Raw genomic sequence first — 23,576 nt, 5'->3', positions numbered from 1 at the left:
CCTACACTCAGCTCCCTCCTCCAGATCATCTATATAAATGGTAAATAGCTGAGAAATAGCTCGACCCTTTCTATTTCAGTAGCAACGATGACAATCTCAGAAACAGATTTCCTAGAAATGCCAACATTTCTGAGAGTCAAAAAAGAACATCTCACTTGCCAGAAAAAGGAGTGCAGAATTTATGACCTGATGGGGATATTGTGAGAACATGCAGCTCTGAAATATGTGAGTCTTGTGAATGAATTTTATTAAGGAGAATGAGGACATAGTGGCTAATAATGACAGGCCTACAGTAATGATCCTATAATGCTTCTCAAGCAGCAGGCAAGCTGCTTAGCTGAGATAAATACTGAAAAGCTGGTTCATCCATTTGCGGACAAGTTTGTTGTGTGTCTCTCTGGGATGTGACAACTGCCTAATTTTTCAAATCAGGCCTGGATGCACAGGGTGCATGGGTTTTAAAAGTGTCTTGAAACAGATCTTTATTGAGTGAGATGATCCCAAAGCAGGCAGGAGATTTGACAGAATGTCATAGAAAGAGTCAATATGCGCTCACCACAGCTTGAGAGCCTCTACAGCTTGAAGTTGCAAGATGCAAAGATCTCAAAAGTAAAGTATGAATGTACCATATATTAGCAGCTCAGAATGTACCTGCACTTGAGAAAAAAAATGCAAGAACTGGATACAGCAGTTGGCAAAGCAGCTCAAGAAGCCTGCAGCCATTCAACATTGCAATCATTCAATAAGATCATGACTGACCTTCTTCATCACTTTCACTTCCCCACACGACCCCCATATTCCTGATTCACTTAGCACCCAAAAGTCCTTCAATCTCAGTCTGAATATACTCAATGACTCATTTTAACTCTAGGCAATCGAATGGGCTTCGAGCGAAATAAAATGTTACCTAATGGCTGATCATCCACCAACATCTTTTGTAAAAGATATATGAAAATCAATGCAGTATTGACATACAAAAATATGAGCTTAAATGTAGCAAAGTGGTTCAAACAAAAGAGCAGTGCTCTGAAAATTGTATTTTGCTTGCACAATAGAAAAAAAGAGGTGATGTATGAAGTACTTCTCATGACCAAATCATGCTATGGCAACAAATCCTCTGGTTTGAAACACTCACCAAAACAGAATCCTCACTTGAAATGGCACCAACTCAGATGTATGCACTGAATAAGTAGTAGATTGTGATGTGGAGGAGGAATCATTGGGTGAATCACTAAGCTCTGATGAGAAAGTAGTGGTCATGATGCAAGGACAGGTGGAGGAGTGCCCTTTCAGAGTAATTTAGAGATGCAGCTTACTAGGCAAAGTAACACAGCAACAGGATCATATTATGAGTCACTCGCCTCCTTTTACACTGTATTAAAAAATGATTGAAATAATGTGGGCCAGCCCAACACTCATGTGTACTATTATCTCCTCTGAAATGAAGTAACAGAGCACTAATTGTCTCCAATGCAATCCAAGGCAAAACATGTGGAAACATCAGTGACATCTTCAATTGCAGTTTGAATTCTGTCGGCAAAGGTACAACAGTGGCATTGATAATGAATTATTCCATTGCAGCAATGGAAATTTTAGGGTTCAAATTCAAGACAAAGTCACAGCTTCTTTTAATTCTTTAGGAGAATATTCAATGGCAAATAAGGGGGAGGGATTTCAAGAACTCACGGGGCTCCATATCCTGGCTAAGTCTAGTGGATCTCATTTGAAGATGCACCGTAATGCAATAAGTAGTGCAACAACAGTCACTGACTGGCACTGCTGTCACTCAAACTTAAGTGAAAATAGCCATCTCTGACACTAATGTAAGTGCTTCAAAGCTAAAGGGCAGACCTTTTGTACTCTTTATAGTGCCCAGCCAAATCATCGTACATTGTTACACCTCCATTCAGAAAGATTTAGTACAAACATCAGAGAAAAGCTCTCAACCCTAAAAATAAAACAAACCACAAACACAATAAACATCAGTGTACAACTGACTAATATTCACTTGAAGGGCAGTGCAGACTTGCACTGCCATTTGTGGTAGACTGCAGATGGTTTGTGTTCTTTGCAGACTGTGGTGGGTTAGGACTGTGCAAACAAAGCAATTGGATGGCAGTCAGGAACCCAGAGTGAAAGCAGTTCCTGCAATCAACAGCTGCTGTAATAGAGATCAGTCCAGGCAGGCTGGGCTTTCACACTCACATGTTCTGTTTCTAGATGACTGATAGGTCTGGGTCTTCTTCATTATTGATTAAGTCAGAAGTGGCATTAAGGCTGTGCAACCCATGTGAAAGAAGTCAACAGCTTCAAATGCATTGGAAATTGATTTGGAAATTAAGTGGCACTATGGTTAGTACTGTTGCCTCACAGCTCCAGTGACCCGGGTTCAATTCCAGCCTTGGGTGACTGTTTTGCTAGGAGTTTTCACATTCTTCCCATGTCTGCACGGGTTTCCTCCGGGTGCTCCAGTTTTCTCCCATAGTCCAAAGTTAGGTGGATTGGCTATGTTAAATTGCCGCATAGTGTCCCAAAATGTGTAGGCTGGGGGGATTAACTATGCTAAATGTGCGGAGTTACAAGGATAGGGCAGGGGAGAAAGCCTAAGCAAGATACTCTATTAGAATCAGTGCAGATTTAATGGACCGAATGGCCTCTTCTGTACTGTAGGGATTCTATGATTCAAACCTCTGTACTGGACCACTGCATGCCAAACAGAAGCTCTGCTGGTCGACTTTTCTGGAGTATGGAGGTGGTATGGCTCAGTCACAGCCTGCCAGATGAACATGAACCTTCTCATGCTTTGCTATTGTGGCCAACGAGCTGTCTCTGTTTCAGGATACAACAATTAATTCAAATGTACTTTCTCAATAAAATGATCAAACAGTGGAAAAGGTATTCACATATTTTTGACCCAGCAGAAAGTAGGATGGAGGACCAGTGCCAGCGTAAGAGGAAGAGGAAAACAGTCAATGTAGGTTCTGACTGTGGAACTGAACTATTGTGCGACATCAGGAAATAACTGAATGCACTGGAAACAACAAAGGGTAAAGCCCATGGCGCTATCCCAGTTACAATGCCCAAGATCAGCACCCCTGAACTAGCCACGCCTCCAATTCAGCTACAATGCTGCCAATTTGGAAAAGTGCCCAAGCATGTCCTGTCTACAAAAATAGGACACATCTAACAAGGCTAATTGTCACCCCAACAGGCTGCTCTCAATCATCATTTAAATGATAAAAGGAGTTGTAGGAATACAATGCTACAAAATGATACTTACTCACCAATAATCACTCACACTCAGTCAGGTTTCCCTCGAACCCCCTGAGCCCCAGATCTCATTACAACCTTGGCCTAAACATAGCTGAATCCCAGAGGTGAGGTAACAATAACTACTTGATATTCAGCCATCATTTGGCTGAGAGTATGTCAAAGAATCTTAATAATACTGATATCAATGAGAATCAAGGACAGAGCTCATAATTGGGAAGAGTCATTGCATCCCAAATAAATATTGTTTAGACCATTGGAAGCCAATCATCTCAGCCCCATAACATTGTAATAGGGGTTCATCAGGTCAACATCCTAAATCTCAACCATCTTCAGCAGCTTCATTAATAATCTTCCCTCAATCATGAGATCAGAAGTGGAGCTATTCATTGATGATTGCAGTGTTCAGTACTATTCACAATGATTCAAATAATGAAGGAGCCCAAATGTAGAAAGATCTCGACAACACCCAAACATAAACTGATAAGTGGCAAGTAATATTTGCACTACACAAAGACAAGCAGTGACCATTTAACACAAAAAAGGGCATAACCACCTCCTCTCAACATTTAATATCATTGTTATCTATGTTCTCCACCACGGACATCATGGATGGGCTCATCACTGACCAGAAATCGAACTAGATCAGTTACCTAAATGGTGTGGCTACTAGAGCAAGTCAGAGGCTGAGCATTCTGTGGAGTTCCTCTTTTACCAATTCCTAAAAGCCTGTCCATCATCTACAAAGCACATACCAGGAATGTGATGGAAAACCCACTCCCTATTTGCTTGAAAAGTGCAGTTCCAACAATACTCAAGAAGCTTAAGGTTATCCAGAACAAAGCTATACACCTGACTGGCATGGCATTCAGTGGCTCAAAGGTCAATCCCTTCACCATCAGTGTGTATGATCTACAGAATGCACCGCAGCAACATGCCCAGGTTTCTTTGCAGCATCTCACAAATTCATGACCTCCACCACATATAACAGGATTGTTAGACTTAAATTACCTGATAGACCTGATCCAACAAGATGACCCTCGGCTTGGGCCACATTCCATCAACATTATTTGGTTGTAAAACAAATGCAATCTGTACCAATTTCTGAGTATGAAGTCCTGCATCATTGATATGGATAATGGATGGCCACCTGAAGTCAGTGCTGGATTAAGTAAAATATGTGAAGAAGGGTCCCACATCTTTTCAGCGTGCATTTGGCAAAGTATGTGAGCATATTCTCCGACTATTTTTTCCAGCTCTACAACAGTCCAAACAGCAATTAAGGTTGATAATCTTCCTTTTATTTCCCTTCTCTGGAGTGCAGAGGTCCATTGCTGCTGTTCTGTTACACAATATCCTAGTGGATAACTGCCAGCTCTTCTGCATCGCCCTCATTCACATACTGGTGTCAGCGTTTTTTCCCTGAGAACAGTACAATCCTGGCTCTCTGTTCCCATGTTCTCCATTTGCCTATCAGTGAAATAACCAAACTTTATTGATGCACAGTTAGGTCTTGACATTCTACACTCGCTGCTTCCCCTCTAGGCATCACTCCCACCCAACATGTTGCTGCCACTGTTCATAACTCTCCACTGATTGTTGGCCTCCATATCCAGCCATCTCTCTCTTCATGTCCCACTCGCTGATACCCCAATCACCCTGAGTCACAAACTGATTCTCAAACTCCACTCCTCCCATCACCCCTAATTCCAACATCCAAAAGGCCCTATCTCCTAGCTTTGACACACCCATCCCCCGCCTCCACCATATTCCAATCTCCAGATTCCTGATTTGTTTCTCAGTCACCTGACTCCCAACATCCATCTCTCTTACCATACCCTCCCACCCCCACCCCCCTCTACACTTCCTACCCTCAGCCATTACAATCTCTGGCTCCTGAATTCCCTCATCCCAACTCTAGCTCCTGATATGGACAAACAGGAAGGACACATTTTCTTCAAATGTAAAATGGCCAGACCTACCAGGGAACCCCTCGATGTCTCCTGTGGAATCCAGTTTGCTTTAGAGAAAAGAAAGCTGAGAGGAGATTTGATAAAAGCATTCAAAATTATGATGAGCCTGGACAGGGTAGATAGGTAGAAATTGTTCCCATTGTTGGGGAGGTCAAGAACCGGAGAGCACAGGTAATTGATAAAAGAAACAAAAGCAACAAGAGAAATAAAAACTTTTTCACAGTGAGTGGTTAGGTACAGAAATGCACCGCCTGGAAGTATGATGGCGTACTGAATCTAAGTGAAAAGTTATAAGGCAAGAAAAATGTTGATGATAAATGGAAGATTCAATAGAGGCATTCAAGAGGGAATTAAGATGACTGTTTGAAGAAAAACAATTTGCAGAGTTACGGGGAGAAAGCAGGAGAATGGAACTAGGCAAAATGCTCATTCTCAGAGGTGGTGCAAGACATGATGGGCCAAATGACCTCCTTCTGTGATGTAACAATTCTACGATTCTGTGAATAGGGGCCAAAATTTAAAAACACAGTTCTCCCAGGCTCTGCGAAGTAATACCAAAGAGATTTATACCTCATTTCAGGTCACAGGACAATCTTAAGCATTGCACACAGAAACCAGATGAAACTGAACCTTAGCTGAAACCGTCCATGAGCCATAAACTTAACATTCCAGATCTAAAAGGACAAGTGCATCAGGTGCATTGGAACAGCATCACCTCCAAGTCGCACATCCTGACTCAGACCTGTATTACTCTTTCTTCGCTACTGCTGTGTCCAAATTATGAAATTTCCCACTTAACAGCATTGTGGTGACACCTTAAATTACATGGACTGATGCAGTTCCAGAAGACCCTTGATCACCTGCAATCAGGGATGGAAAGTAACTACCAAATTTGCCACTGATGCCCATATCCCACAAATGACATAACAAATATTAACAAACTATGTATGTCAATCTACAAATAAGTATTTTGAACTGAATGTTGCATCATAATTAGAGGTAAAAAGTGTTGTGTTTCTTCCTCTTAAAGTAATTTTGTACTGCAGTAAATAAATTACTAAAACTAGAACGACTATCATCTATTGCATATTTATACTACATGTGGTGATGAAAGTTTATGTTTATTTTGACATTGACTTCTTTTATTTTTCCAAGTTTAATTATAACGAAGCAATGATTTTTATGTATTTTACATTATGTTACCATATCATATAATTTTCTGTCTGAGAAAATTTTAGGCATATCCATCCTTTTAGTTATGCTCCTGATCGATTGAAATACTCTTTGTGAGCAGTGACTCTATCGGTCACTCAAAAGCTTGTTTATAATTAGCGCTTAAGAGGACCTTTCATCACAAGGTGAACTTAAATTATTGTCTTCTTCTGAATGGCAAACTTACAAATGGCAAATTTTCAGAACTGATAGATACATGATGAATGTGCAACAATGTCCTATCTTCTATCAATTTGGTTTTCCTGCTATTCAGATTTTTTTTTAAATTGGTAATTTTATATTATTATTTTGTAATGTCTCAACGGATCGCATCAGATGGTTGAAAATTATTTCTTATATTTTACTCCATACCAGAAAATGTATCATCCAGCACTTTTCTTGCCTTATACATTTTTGACTTAGATTCAACATTCATAACTATCTTTTCCAAATTGGCATTTTTTTCCTGTTTCAATTACTGCCATCTTGACATTGAAGTATAAAATACATTCTGAAATTAAGATTAAAAAAAAAGCAATATATGGCCCAACTTACATATTGGCTTCTGTGTTAATTTACTATTTGTATTTTCAAAAAAAAATCACAATTATGCCATAAACAGATAGCCCTAAGACTTAAACATACAGTTAAACTTCTGAGTTCATTAAGCTAACAAGCAGTGATGTGCAAACTGTGTATTTCATTACTAATTAACAATTTTTAGAATGGGTACATTTATTTCAATCACTGTTTTCTTTTCTACCCTGAAGTAAAACAAAGTTACAATGTTCTCAAATTCTACTTTAGCAAAAACTTCCACATTGCCAAAAATGTCTCCCATTGTTAAGTGTTGTCTACTGAATTCTCATACTATTAGTTGTAAAGATCAGCATGGTTATTACTGGATCCCCTCCAAGCTTTTTATACTGTTCATTATGACAAAAGTAAATGACCTGTGAACCTCCTAAATCTTTCATAAACTGTCAAGATATCAAGATCGGGTGTTTGATATGTTATAGAATAAAAATTACATGACCACTACCAAACTTCTTCTTATAATCATTGCAGAAATTGGAAAGCTTGGTCAATTTCTTTGTCTATTTCAATGTGAAACTGTTTTAGTCTAATGGAATGGATTTTCATGGGAACCCCAAGTGAAATTAGATGGTTTTAACGCAGTTCTCAAATGGACATAAATTCACATCACCGAACTGCATACTCAAGAAAGCCTTAGGGGAGCATCACCATCATCAGGATTGGGATACATTTTTGAAGAAGTGTACCTATATCTAATCTGGGGAGCCAATTAGCTGAGTTGGCTTGATAGCTAGCATGTGGATCAGGTTAGATTTTCATTGGAAGCGGTTCACTAAACTGGTCCCAGGAATGGGGAGAGCTTTCCTATTATGAAAAGCTGAGCAAATTAGGTCTATATTCTGTGGAGTTCAGAAGAAGGAGCGATAATCTAATTGAAACCGATACATTTCTGAAGGGATTTGGTAGGGTAGATGCTGAATGATTGTTTCCATTGCTCAGGGAATCTAAAACACAGTCACAGGACAAGGAACTAATCATTTAGGATCGAGATGAGGGGAAATTACTTCACTCAAGTGGTTATAAGTTTTGTAGTTCCCTACTCCACAGAATTGTTGATGCTCCATTTTTGAAAACATTTAACACTTGGATAGACAGATTTTGGGTCTCTCAGGGAATTAAGGGATCTAGGGAGTGGGTGAAAAAGTGGAGTTGAAGTCCCAAGATTAGCCATGATCAGACTGACTGAGGGAGCAGATCTGACAGACCATATGGGCCACTCCTATTCCCATTTCCTGTGTGTAGATTAACAGCAACAGCACAGAGTTTGATTTGTATTCTGGGGACTTGGGACCTGCCTCCTCACCCTAACCTTGGTAAAAAACATAGCACTTAGATGTGGTTTAGTGAATAAATGCCTTCAGTGATTGATAACTGAAAAGAAGATATCTGATCCAGGAGCATTTGATAAAGATGCAAGATGAAGGATAAATTGTGCATTCCTCAACCTGGATTTTGATTACATTATTGGACACAAAAACTTTAGAACTATATTTTTAAAGAATATCGTTTTTGGTTAATTTTGCTCTTTAAAAATAACACCCTGGAACTCCTGACTAACACCACCACAAAAGCAATATCAACAAAAGAATTGTGTTACTTTGAGGAAGAGGCTCACTACTACTGCCTCCAGTAAAAGGCAATAAACGCAGTCTCATGAGCATCACCAACATCCTGAGAATAAATTTAAAAGGGACAGTATCCTAATGCATTAACCCTGCCATGTGAAACTTGTATATTCCTGAAAACAGAAGAACAATGCCAATTTATTGATATCGATGCACTTCCTGGAAGCCATTGACTGTAACATTCTACATTAGATTTTGCTTCCTGAATGTATATCTACAAACCACTTAATTAATAATGTATGCATTGTGTAATGCATAGTCAAGAAAGGATATTCAAAACATGCATTATATGCAGCAATTAACCAATTAATATCAATATATATCTACAATAAAGACATTGGTTCCAATAGAAACTCAAATACCTTTATGAAATCTTTAGCATAACATGACATTCCCCAATGCAGGTAAATATCCTAGATTATTTTGAAAATGAAGAATCTTTTCTCTTTGAGCACTTTTTAACCACTAACTGAAGATTAATTTAATCGACATAGTTTTCCCTTAAATTGATCCAAATAAAAAAAAATCAGCTAGGAAAGCCAAGGATCCATTCATCATTAGTTTATATCACAGAAAAAGAGCTAAAATTGCCACTAACTGCTCCACAAAGTTTACATCATAAACACAAAAGTTAAGATTTTTCAGTCATAACTATATTTTTCACTGTAACACGTCATGATCACAAAAAATACTGTTTACCAGGCAACTAGAGGAACCCCTAACTCTTCAGCATTCTGTTAGTTATTTTCTGATAATTAAGCACTTCTTTCTCTCTTGCTGAACTATATAGTGGACAGGCTTCAAAACCTGCAACCTGAATGATTTTTTTTCTGAGCACATTTAAGATTAAACCTCATCTGGCTATCATAAAATGCTTAATTAGGTTCAGATAAGTGCATGCTTATGGACAATGTGCATATTATCTCATTAACAATGTTACGTACAATTTAAGTTCTTCATAAACTAAGATACAATTGTATTTCTTCATAGAAATACTTCCCCAAATACTGGTTCCATCTTTTAATATTTAAATTAAAAATACTGCTCCATATGCACTCAATCACAATCTCATGCACCAAACTCTACTATTCATAGAAATTAGTTTATATCTTTGAAGCTGGATACTAAAGTTTATTTGTTAGCCACAACTAAGACTTACATTAACACTGCAACGAAGTTACTGTGAAATTCCCCTAATCGCCACACGTCTATGTCTGTTTGGGCCAATGCACCTAGCCAGTATGCCTTTCAGGCTGTGGGGAGGAAACGTGAGCATCAGGAGGAAACCCACGCAGACATGGGGAGAACGTGCAAACTCCACACAAAGACAGTGACTAGTATTGCAAAATAGAATGATTTTCATCAAGGGATGTAACTATCATATACATTTTACCTTGAAATGAAGTATTTTCCTTGTAATTGAAATTGATATGTTTTGTAAAGCACCAATGTTCACTTCAAGGGGAAGAAAATGTACATAAACTGTTTTGATTAATTACCTGAGTGAAAAAAACAGTATGGACCCTATGCTTGGACATTCTCCATAAGTTCTGAGGAACTTGACTGTTATGTTTAATTCCATTATATCTGAAAATCCTGTATATATATTTCACTGCATGTAATTAGCTATTTTTGAATTGTTTTATATTTGTCATCTGTCCTTTCCAGTTTTAAGCCCAAACACACCACTAAATCCTTATCCTTGGGAATATCATGTTTTATTGAATTTAAGGTAGGTTTACTTTGTACTGGCCACAATTTCACATAATTGCATCAGGTTTCTATCTTATTAGTGGGTGTTTATCCATTTTTAGAGTAAATGCACAAGTAATTTACTGTAGTCAATTCAAGCAGAGGATCTATTAAGGATAATAGTGAAAATTCTTCATAGATTCAAACAAATTCAATGATTGCAGTATCCAACTTTAAAGAGGAATTGCATTGGTTCTCATACCACAAGTAACAAAAATGTGTACACATCTGTAAGTAATCCACTAATGTTGTACGCAAGAAGAATTTTGAAGTGAACATATTATCTGTAAGTGTGTTAACAACATAACTAAGCTTGTGTTTTAGATCATGTAAGATCAGATCATTTTGCAGGATTTATCAAATGTTTGTACAAGTTAAGAATATTTTCCTATTCTGGATCAATTTAATTGCATCAATTGCTGACTTTTTTATGCTGCAACATTATGAGCAATGTCATAATTCTTCCAAATTATTTTAATTATCTTTGTATAAAAGATTCCGTTATTCTGTAGGATCTATTTAATGAAAGCATTGCCAAGGCCTCTCTTGTTCCATCCCTCTTTTCCTGACATTCTCTGCATTTATAATCCCACCAGTTCTTATCTATGATACATTTTTGCTTTACTGGTCTGACTTCCTCCATCATTCTCATTGCCCTTGAGCACTATGGCAGGTGCAGCGTTGCATGACAACTTCATCAACATCAGGCCTCTCTTACTTGCACGTACAATCCCCTTCTAAACAACACGTTCTTGCTGGAAATAGACAAAGTAATTTGCTTCCCAAATGAAAACACACAGAAATTCAAAGACGCACAAATTTCACTAGAGCGAAGGAAGAAGTGTACCGTGCTAATTTACTCAGAAAAGTACTTTTTTAAAAATTACCTCTCAGCACCTGGGCATCACTGCCTAGGTCAGTATTTATTGCCCATCCCTAACTGCCCATGAGAAGGTCATGGTGAGCCACCTTCTTGAACTGGTGCAGACCATACAGTGTCTTTAGGAAGGTTGTTCCAAGGTTTTCACCCAAAATATTGATTTTATTAACTTAATACCACACTTATAATTGCTTTTTGGATCTGTTTGCTATGAAGACTAACATCACTAGCCCACTTATGGGCCAGTAAATATTGCTGTTTCTCCATTCAGCTGGCCAGGGTTGGGGGAGGGGGTGTAAGTTCCTGCTTTAAATTGGACAATTTAGAAAACTGGGCGCAAATTACACTTGAAATTCTTTTGCATGAGGCTGCTGTTCAAGTTTCTGCTAAAATGAATTGCAATCACAAGTGATTATTTTCTCTCCATTAACCATACGGTGTAACAGACCATAATCTTTCAGTTGCATTAAAGAATATTCATTGATTTGAGTGATTAACTAGTATATTATTATCAAAACATTTTTTTCAAAAAAAGCAATTTTAGTAAGTTAGGTCCTCTGTCAGTCAATGACTTAGCTTTAAACCATTTAAAAAACATAAAGAAAGCTATGCAAAATCATTTATTAGTATCATCAGTTGCACTAGTCAGTTCCCTAACAAATTAAATTATTTTTAAATATGTGAGGCTTTTCAACACATACCTACTGCTGGTGCCTTCAATCCTAAAGTAAAACAAATCACTTTTGAAGACCCTTTTCAAATGATCACAATTGGTGGAAGCTCACCACCCTAGTTACTTCAATCCGAGGGTGGGGCCACGTTTGTGGGTGGTACCAAGTTCAGGCAAAATTGCTTTTTAAACAAACACAGGCCATGGCAAACTGATCTACCTGTGGCATTAAAACTTCTCAGTCTTTTGTGCTGGTTCAGCCAGTTTAACTCAGATGGTGTGGACCAAATCAGCACAGGAGGGAAGAAACTCTGCCCCTTTTACACTGGCATATATTCTGCGGGAATCCAACATGCTTTTTTAAAACAAAATGCATTTAAAAAAATGGTTTACTATGAAAGAACTAAAGATGTGCAATTATCTGTTAACTATTCAATGGGCCATCACTGGAATTGCAGCTTTATAAATATCCAATGACATTCAATTTCTGTTTTTGGAATCATTATCTCTGCTTCACTGAGAATGTTAACAGGTGAATATTCTGAATTGTAGCCTGTTGATCCAAACCAAAAACATAGTCATTCTTCCATTCCCCCAACACAAAATCAGACTCAAATTTAACATTGTTTTGTTTGAAGCCTGCCCATGCGTGCTTTGAAGAGCTGAGCTAGTTGGTGCTAGAATTTTCTCTCTGCATCTCTCACCGTGGATGACGATAGCATATAAAATGTGATGGTTTCCACATTAAATGAAGGGACTGACTTCACATGCTTAACAGGGAGGGTAAAAAGAACGGCAAGATCAAACATCATCCAGCATCCTAGTGTTAAACCTCATAGCATCCCACCTGGAGAATGCCCCCAAATGAGAAAGACATGATCACACTTAATCCCAGCGACATATATTTACATTACTGCCTTTTTATAAGAAGTAAAAAAAACTCAAGTTCCTCAAGGAGACCTGTTAACTTGAATAATTTCTTTCGATGGATGCAAATTCGACATGCCTATAACAAATCAGCAAAGATTCACACTACAAAAAATATCAACATAAGCTCCTGCAAATGTCTCCTCCTATTCGATCCCTGGCTGACTTTAAATCAACACAAAATATTATTAACTCAAGATTTCTGAATGGCTTGTGCTAATTCGCCTAAATGGTGAACCGAGTCTTTTATTTGCCACAAAAACAGGGCAGGAGGAAGCCAGACAGAGGGGGTGATAGTATTTTAACTGAAAACGCACCGCACATAAATGACCAAGACAACCCCAAACAGATATGGCGAATAGCAGTAAATAAAACCCAACCTTTACCTACAGACTGTGGGAAACATCTTCCATATTTTGAGACAACTGAACGTGACAGTGGCGCTGAAGAGAGAGAGGAAAAAAACAAGGCGCTGTTCCCCAGAACCTTACATCAAATGTTGACTGATCTTTTTTCTTCCTCCCTGCCCTCGAAAATATTTTGTCAACATAAGTCATCCAAATGGTGGAGATAAAAAAAATGTACAGACTATCTGAGCGGCCATCAGAGGTGCTTCAACACACGCACACACACACACAGATGCCTAGAAGTTGCCAGCCTGGCTCACCACACTGGTGAAAAATATGTTTACCCAGCCCTGGCACCAAGCATCCGCCTCGCCAAGGTAAAGGGACAAGGATGGTCGCTGGGATCCGGAGCAAACATATTGATCGGTCTGCGGCACGGGTAAAGCATCAATGTCCTTTATCACTATTCGTTTGCATTAAAATATAATTTGTTTCTGGAGTTTTTTCTTTAAATCTCCCCCTTACAGTTTGTGAAGGAACGCATGTCGAACAAGGCGTCGGTCAGCGGTAGCTCTTCAGGAGAAGGGGGCAGCAGACTGCAGCTGTCGCCATGTTTGATGGCTTCCCCCTTTCAATCGCACAGTCGGTGCGTCTCCCTGCAACATCTCCGCCCAGCTCCAGCCAGCATCGTCTCAGCAGCTTCCCATCCACCAGCACACACTTCCTCAAAACACACACATCCTCCCCAAAATATACACACTGCCTCCCCCCAAAAAAACACACCTCCCTAAAACACCCTCCCCCCAAATCACCCTATCCCCCAAGAACACATACACTCCCCAAAACACATTATCCCCAAAGAACACACACACACTCCCTCCCCTCAAAAAAACACACACCATCCCCCAAAACACACCCTCCCCAAAAAACACACACACCTTCCATCGGTCACACAGGCAAGTTTTGCTCCCTACTAACTTAAAAATATATTTATTTCCTTCTATCATTACACCGGGTGGGGAATCTAGGTGTATCAATCTGGCGATGAAATGGTTCGAGTGCATCAGTGCCATTTGTTGATAATCTAAACTGCTGGCATTGTTATTTTTTTAATTTTCTAGTTGGTTGGACTCTATCCTCTACACATCCGTGGCAGTTAACCGACATAAATTTAATCTTTTTATGTTTGGCTCCAATTTCATTTATCATATTGTACAATTTAATATTCAAAATGAATCACTATAATGCTGTGTCGTTGCCTTAACAGTCAGCTGTAGATATTCTTTATCTAACTTGTTTAAAACTAGACGTTGTTGTTTCTTTCTGCAAAGCGGAAAAGTTGTTCAAGTTTACAAAAAACAAAAGTGTTATTTAAAATAAACAATGTAAAGCTCATGCATTGCATCAAATTATCGATATCAATTATCCAATTTACAAACAATATACTAGTTTTGATTTCGTATAATACGAAATCAATAATACGGTACTATGCAACTGGTTACTGTCATATATTGTGATTTAATATTTAATAATTTAATCCAATTATTGCGTGTCTTACAAAATAAAAAATGACCTAATATAAAATGCTTACTTTTGAGTTTGTGCAACTGATTTGCAAGCCAATCGTTGCACAAGTTATTTAAGTCGTTTTAAAATGCAACCCACTTTTTACATTGTACATGCCATTGTATTGAGGAACCCCATAAAGATGTATTCAAAATGCAAAGGAAATCTAACATGGATTTCATTTTTATGTAAGATACAAAAGCTCACGCCGTTATGGGTCGTTGTCATAATTTTTCTCTTTGACAGTTAAGGGATGTAGATACATTTTCTCCCTTTCTCTCTGGCAATCTGTAAAATAAGCTACAAGTTGAGATTTCCACCCGTGCTGTTACTCAGACTGTCCACAAGGGAAACAGCGGTATTCTGAACTGAGATCCAAATCATTCTCGAAAAGTCTATTTCGAGGGGGAAAAACAACACCCAATTCCATACAGCGCTGGTGAATACACTGATTGATTTACTGTCCAATTGCATGCATTTCTGCTTTCACCACATCGTATTGCTGCCTGTATCCGTGCTAACTTGTTGTCTTGTTGCTTTCCTGCATTCTAAAGCTGAACAGCATCAATCCGAAGAATCATGCACACACACACACCCACACTGACCCAATCTGCGATAAAAGACAATTAATTTTCCTGAGAAAATGCCGAGTCTTCCTTGCCCTGTTCATCCCCTTCAACGGACTCACCATACTTCCCAATTGTGTTTCTTCGCGGAATATACAATCGCAGGTTAACATCTGGTCTGCAATCTGCTTTTTTTTAAAAAAAGATGTTGTATCTGCCTATTTAATTTGCAAATCTGCCGTCTTTCACTAGAGACGTGCTGTCAATTTCATTTCATTCCGCGGTTGCATTTAGTTGCCAGTCTCTTTAACAACCGGATCGCTTCCGGTCATTCATTCCTGGATAACAATGACGCGGGATCCTCTTAGCTTTTTCCACGCATCTCGTCCAACAGGGGTGAAGGGAACCTGCGTGTGATCTCCATGTCAACTCGTCTGGAACCTGCTTCATAAAATCCCTTATTGGTCCAAAGGACAGGGGGAGGATTGTTGAGTTACGTCCCAGTGACATAGAAGTCGTACGTCCGAGGCGATTTGGAGCAGGTTTCACCGCTTTCTCTGCTGACTTGTTATGGTGGCGGCGGCGCTGGTCCTGATGCTGGCGGCTGTTGGTGATGGTGAAAACGAGATTCATTTCAAAGGAATCGCATTAATACGCCGGGCTCCTTCTATGACCCCTTACATCATTAGTCTCTGAAGTAGCATTCCTATATTTGTTTCAATAATTAGACTCACCCCTCCCACTTTTTGTCTTAAAAAGAATATTCCCCTTCAGGCATTAGTTCTAAAGATAGGTGAGCCCAAGGGAAACTGTGGAAAAGAATAAAAGCTACCTGACTTTAAGCCAGACAATGGGGAACAGGAAATAAGCAGAATCAAAATATTCTTGAGTTGCTGCAGCAGAATTCCCATTATTTGATGATGATATTACCTTTCCAAATATTATACAATTGAACAGTTCTAAAACATGAATTAACAAGTGTCCAGGGTACTCAGTCGAGTGCAGACCTTCACCACAGTATGTTAACTCAATGCTATTTCAATTATGCAGCTCTTTCTGGTTGATATTCTGTAACTACAAAGCTGAATTCATTATTTTTATTATGAGCTTCCATCAGAGTGAGATGTCTTAATATAAACTAGAAACAGGAGTAGGTCATTCGGCCCTTCAAACCTATCCTGCCATTCATTATGATCATGACTGATTATCAAAATCAATATCCTGGTTTTTCTCTCTGGCCCCGCCCCCCACCCCACCCCCATAGCCTTGCTCCCTTTAGCCCAAGAGCTATATCTAATTTCTTCATGAAGGTCTTCAGGTCAATTCACATCAAACAACCTGCTCTGAAAACTCTGCTCACATTTTGACAGCCATGACAGATTTCACTGCAGCAGCCATGACAATCCATAACATTCTGAAGCAACATGGCAGCATGGTGGCACAATGGTTAGCACTGCTGCCTAACTGATGATTGTATATAATCATCAGTGAGGTTCAATTCTGACCTCAGGTTACTGTCTGTGTGGAGTTTTCATGTTCTTCCACGTCTGTGTAGGTTTCCTCCAGGTGCTCCGATTTCCTCTCTCAGTTCAAAGATGTGCAGGTTAGGTAGATTGGCTATGCTAAATTGCCCCTTAATGTTAGGGAGATTAATAGGGTAAATATGTAGGGATAGGGCCTGGGTGGGATTGTTGTCAGTGCAGGTTTGATCGGCCAGATGGCCTCATTCTGCACTGTAGGGATTCTATGAACAACTCTATTTTTTAAAAAAAGTCAATTCACTCTTTTGCCCAATGTTAATGGATCCTTTATAAATTCCAGGACCTGGATCTGGATCCACAACTTCACCAAAAGCTAATCAATTTTTCCTTGGACCACACCCTATCTCTGTACCAAGTTTTGTTGTGACCTGTTTTTAAGATATATTGTTTACTAACAGGGTTGTAAACATTATCTTCAGTGGCAGAGGTAAAAGGTAAGCCCTAGTGATTTCTGAAAGGCACATTTCCATAAATACCTTGGATCCAATCTCTGACATGTGTATGGAGATATAGGTACAGAAGGAATCCAGTTTATTCATTTGTTTGAAATATATATCATTGTCACTTTATCTACTGTCAATCATTACCATCATCAGGTCCACCACTATTCGCCATCACAACAATCCAGCAATGCATGCAGGAAATTATTCATATGCATAATAGCATTGACATTGTTATAAATACTAAAATTAATTGTGCAATTCAGAAGTCTTCCTCTTGCACTTTCTATTGCTCCTATATGCTGGTACTCCTGTGGCTTTGGCAGAGCTAGAACTTATTCCCCTGCCCTGACAGCTGCGATGCACATGGTGGACATTCTTTGATTTGAGATCACATAAAGCTACACCACCTGAACTTATGCAGAGCACACACAACCATCAGGGTATGAGACAGTATGTGAGGCTCTGTCTGAGGGAGGGCAGTGAATTAGGGGATGAGTGCCTTCAGCAATTCAACAAAAATGACTGTCATTTGCCATTTGGGAGTATGATATCTAACCTGTGGCTAAGTATGTGGGCAAACCCCATCTCCTTGTCACCTATATATATGCAATTGCTATATGTCACCCTGCCAATGAACAAGGCTTCCTTTTCTGCTGCAGTCAGGCTGGTCATGGATTTTGGGTCACCCCGATTCTCCATTTCTCCCTGAAGTTGTGTGTTTTCTTCTCCTGCGAGGACAGAAAGCAGCCAGCTTTCAGTGTTAAAAATGAAAAAGTATGGGGAGAATAGAATGACGCTATTTGCTGAGGGTGACTGTGAGAGGTGGATGTGAAGGACATTATGATGAGTATGAGTGTTGGCTTTTCTCCTGGTGCTCCGGTTTCCTCCCACATCCCAAAAACATGCTTTTTAGGCTGATTGGTGTCAATAAATTGTCCCTGAATTGGATCTCCCTTAATCTGGCGTACATATAATTCCCGTTATTGTGGAGTTCCACTAGGGGTAGACAAAAACGTCGACGATCGACGAAAGGCTTGAATAAGGCACTCACTGAGTGCTAAAATGGGCGGCGCGGGCTTGTAGGGCCAAAGGGCCTGTTTCCTGTGCTGTGCTGTTCTTTGTTCTTTGTTAATATGGGGATGTCAGAAGATGCCTCAAGAGAGGAGAATGTGTGGAGCTGCACAATCTCAAAAGAGATCTGAAGAGTGCTGTACAGCCAAATGTTGGAGAAGGAATAGCCCGTACACTGGGGCACTACTCCGCTGTCCTGCCCTTATGAGATCATTGAAATCTTGCAGTACACTATCCAGCTTCTAGGAGGTCATGCTGTTTGTTCTGCAAGGCTGACCTGTTTACCACTTCCCTGCAGACTCTCACAGTCTCCACTATTATCTCCAGTGAAAGATTAGAGACTCTGGGTACAGCCTCCCTATGTATCACTTTTCCCTCCTGAAATCTACGAAATGGGAGGACTCAGCCATTCTGATACCGGCTAAGGCCCTTTGGATAGAATTTATTCCATTGACAGGGGTGAGTCACTGTCATGTTCACACTCTGATTAAACATCCAAGGCAAAGCTCACTCTAACAAGAATTACATTTGTGACTTGCTGCTAGATCCCCACTGCAGACAGGACAATTTAATTAAAATTCTGGCCAATATATCCTTCCTGCTGTTTGGAACTGAGTGTACTATTGCAGATAGTTTCAAACCAGTGCTTTGTACAACAGTAAGAAGTCTCACAACGTCAGGTTAAAGTCCAACAGGTTTATTTGGGAGCAAAATCCATTAGCTTTTGGAGCGCTGCCCCTTTGTCAGGTGAGTTGGAGTTCTATTCACAAACAGGACATATAAAGACACAAACTCAATTTATAAAATAATGATTGGAATGCGAGTCTTTACAGGTAATCAAGTCTTAAATGTACTGACAATGTGAGTGGAGAGAGCGTTAAGCACAGGTTGAAGAGATTGTCTCCAGACAGGACAGTTAGTGAGATTTTGCAAGCCCAGACAAATCATTATGGGGGTTCCAGATAGTGTGACATGAACCCAAGATCCCGGTTGAGGCCGTCCTCATGTGTGCTGATCTTGGCTATCAGTCTTTGTGCTGTTGTGTGTCATGAAGGCCAACTTGGAGAATGCTTACCCAAAGATCAGAGGCCAAATGCCCGTGACCACTGAAGTGTTCCCCAATAGGAAGAGAACACTTGCCTGGTGATTGTCGCATGGTGTTCATACATCTGTTGTCATAGCGTCTGCATGGTCTCCCCAATGTACCATGCCTTTTCTGCAGCATATCAGGTAGACAACGTTGGCCGAGTTTCAAGAGTGTGTACTGTGTACCTGGTGGATGGTGTTCTCATGTGACATGGTGCCATTCGTTTCGATGATCTGGCATGTCTTTGCAGAGGTTGCTGTGGCAGGGTTGTGTGGTGTCATGGTCACTGTTCTCCTGAAGGCTCGGTAGTTTGTTGCGGACAATGGTCTGTTTGAGGTTGTGCGATTGTTTGAAGGCAAGAAGTGGGAGTATGGGGATGGCCTTGGCGAGATGTTTGTCTTCATCAAGGACATATTGAAGGCTTCGGAGAAGATGTCGCAGCTTCTCCACTCCGGTGAAGTACTCAACGACAAAGGGTACTCTGTCCACTGTGTCCTGTGTTTGACTTCTGAGGAGGTCGGTACAGGTTTTTCGCTTTGGAACTGTCGATCGATGAGTCGAGTGCCATATCCTGTTCTTATGAGAGCATCTTTCAGTGTCTGGAAGTGTCTGTTGTGATCCTCCTCATCTGAGCAGATCCTGTGTATACGGAGGGCTTGTCCGTAGGCATGGTACATTGGGGAGACCATACAGATGCTACAACAGTGGATGAATGAACACCTCTCGACAATCATTAGGCAAGACTGTTCTCTTCCTGTTGGGGAACACTTCAGCGGTCAAGGGCATTCGGCCTCTGACCTTTGGGTAAGCATTCTCCAAGGCAGCCTTCACAACACGCAACAGTGCAGACTTGCTGAGCAGAGACTGATAGCCAAGTTTCATACACATGAGGACAGCCTCAACCAAGATCTTGAGATCATGCCACACTATCTGTAACCCCCATAATAACTTGCCTGGGCTTGCAAAATCTCACTAACTGTTCTGTCTAGAGACAAAACACATCTCTTTAACTTGTGCTTAACACTCTCTCCACTCACATTGTCTGTACCTTTAAGACTTGATTACCTGTAAAGACTCACATTCCAATCATTATTTTGTAAATTGAGCTTGTGTCCTTACATGTCCTATTTGTGACTAGAATTCCCACTCACCTGACAAAGGGGCAGTGCTCTGAAAGCTTGTAGATTTTGCTACCAAATAAACCCGTTGGACTTTAATTTGGTGTTGTGAAATTTCTTACTGTGTTTACTCCAGTCCAATGCCAGCATCTCCACATCGTTGTACAACAGTAACAGAATTCCCACCCCTTTGTACTTCAACCCTCTATAGATTAAAGGCCAACATTCCATCGACCTTTTAATTTGTGTTTGCACCAATCCACCAATTGTTATTGCTTCTTGGATCCCCAAATCTTTTTGCTCATCCCTACCTTCTCACCATTTTGAAAATACTTTGATGTCTCTCTCTTAATGGATGACCACACACAATGAACTTCATCAGCACAGATTTGTCCGCTTACTTAACCATTCAATGTCCTTGGCAATTTTCTGGTTCTACCTTCATCACTTGCTGTTGTTAGAGACCAGATCAGAAACTCCAAGATATGTTATGAAGCCCAACTAGACCCCAACTATTTTTTTACTTTGGCATCAGTGTAAGGATATGGTGTTTCAACTGAGGTATGATTCTTTTGATACACTAAGCAGCTCTTATCAAAATAAACTTTATTTTTAACAATACAGTTTAAATATAACAAATAAATTCGCTTAGCTTTTACCACTTGAAATACTTAAACATGGCAAGGTACAATTCTTAACTGCTAGTCTATCTCTATTAGTTCCAATTTAAGTAATATTTCTCATAGGCCTAAACTCCTCTTCAAAAATAATGCAGGCTTACATGGGCTGCCAGCCCTCAAGCCTTCAGAACACCTCTGGAGAGAGATGCCTATTTTTCTAACAAGCCCCAAACAAGACTCCAGACAGAAAGAGACCTCCTGCTGTTTGCAGCCCCAAGCAGAAACTGTCTGCTTGTCTCTGTAAGCCTAGCTCTGCCCATTCACATAGCTCCATCTCTTGTCAATCAACCAAATTAAATTCTATTTTGAAATCCCGGGGGGGAAAAAAGTCAAAAAATGCGTGAGCTTAGATTAAAACAAATGCATAATTATCTAGGAACAATTATTATTAGTATTTTCAGTATGTGAGTTGCCAAGTGCAGATGAATCAGCACCTTACAAACAGAGCTGACTTTTAAACACACCCTTCACAAGAAACACAATAAAAATACATTTGTTAAAAGCACAGTTTCATTACAGTGTGGCACCTAACAGTGTTATCAGCAAACTTAGACATGTATTTCTCTATTCCTTCATCTAAGCCATTGGTAAGTATAGTGAAAAACTATGGCCCCAGTACTGATCACTGGGGGACATGACTATTCACATTCTGCCAATTTGTATATATATCCATTATCACTATTCTCCCTCCTATAGAATTCATGGAATCATAGAATCTTTACAGCATAGAAAGAGGCCTTGCAGTTCAATGGGTCCATGCTGGCTCTCTGGAGAGAAATCCTATTCCCTTGCTCTATCGCCATAGACCTGAAAGTGCCCATAGTGACAATCCCAATTGATGTTATGACTGGATGGCAAGGGTCCAGAATGGAACTTTGGCTCAAATGACCATAACTTCTACTATTTTTTAGAAAATGTGGATGAACAGGGTCACAGGAATGCCAAATAGGTTTTAACAACTGAAAAAAATGTTTGGGGTCCTGTGAGATACTAGGCTGCATGGGCAGAGTGAGGACCCCTGACAAGTGATGTTGAGCAGCTACATGAGGATTTGAAGACCCTCACACACGGGAGAAGGACGAGTGCAGAATGAACCGTCACATGTAGGCTAAACATTGCAGCCAGATGGCATGAGATGTCTGGAATTTCAAGGCCACTCATTATGGAGGCCAGGCTGTCAGGGATTAGTGTCTAGGTGGCTGGTTATTCAAGTAGGAATTCTCCTTTAATCCACAGTGCATGAGAGCTGGACGAATGAAATGCCCTCTAAGGATGAAGTTGAATACAAATTGCAGTCTTCATATACATCAAGTGTGCCTAAGAACAAAGAACAAGAACAAAGAAATGTACAGCACAGGAACAGGCCCTTCAGCCCTTCAAACCCTCATTGATCATGATGTCCTAACTAAACTTAATAAAAAGCCCTTCTGACATTACTCAGACAATATTCCTCTATTCACTCCCTATTCATGTACCCATCCAGATGCCTTTTAAATGTTGCTTATGTGCCTATTTCCACCCCTCCTCTGGCAGCATATTCCAGGCACCCATTACTCTCTGCATGAAAAACTTCCCCTGCACATCTCTTTTAAGATTTCTCCCTTTCACTTTTAACCTATGTCCCTTAATTTGACACTTCAACAAGGGAAAGTCATCACTTGGCATAAGATAAAGCCATCACCTAATCAGCTCCCTGGCCCTTTCTTAATGAATCAATTGTGCCAATTTAGTCAGCACTGCAATGCATGAGTGTGCCACTGATTGACACCCAATTGTTAAACCTTTGGGAGCTTAGCTTCCACCTGGTGCAGGGAGGGGTGTTGAAGGAAGAGGACCTCTTCATGAACCTGCTTCTGGGCCTGGCCAAACTTGCCATTAACAGGTCCAGGCAGTGGGCAACTGGAGGGGTCATCTGACCTGTCTGCCCCTCTGTCATGGCTACATTTGTGGCTGGATGTCCCTGGAGAGGGAGCATACTCTATCCATTGACACGATCAAGGCCTTCCATGCTTGGTGGGCACCACAAGGACTAGGGAGCTTTATCAACTCCTTTAATCATATCTTAGTTTGACATGTTAACGTTAATTTGTGATTTGCTATTGTTTAGGGCAGTGTCCATTTAAGGGACCCATGCCAGCAGTGGCATGGCATTACTGTGCCCTCAGTGTGCAAGTTGGGAGTCTCAAGTGGCACAGTGATGAAACACTGAGATTACTCGGAGTGTTGCTGAGCATGATGCCATGACTGTGTA

The 23,576-nt window shown here is 40.1% G+C and overlaps 1 protein-coding gene across 1 annotated transcript in view; it reads right to left on the bottom strand.

Annotated features, from left to right (window-relative positions):
* scn1laa (sodium channel, voltage-gated, type I-like, alpha) overlaps positions 1-15,733 on the bottom strand; it is a 187,952-nt gene extending 172,219 nt beyond the window's left edge. Inside the window, exon 1 of the mRNA XM_080199182.1 lies at positions 15,508-15,733. The gene's annotated coding sequence lies outside the window, so the exon portion shown is untranslated. The remainder of the gene's footprint in view (positions 1-15,507) is intronic.
* Positions 15,734-23,576: the final 7,843 nt, after the last annotated feature.

This window comes from Carcharhinus amblyrhynchos, chromosome 11 (genome assembly GCF_965287045.1).
Source record: "Carcharhinus amblyrhynchos chromosome 11, sCarAmb.v2.hapA, whole genome shotgun sequence".
NCBI classification, from domain to species: domain Eukaryota; kingdom Metazoa; phylum Chordata; class Chondrichthyes; order Carcharhiniformes; family Carcharhinidae; genus Carcharhinus; species Carcharhinus amblyrhynchos.
This window is presented reverse-complemented; position numbering and strand designations above follow the sequence as displayed.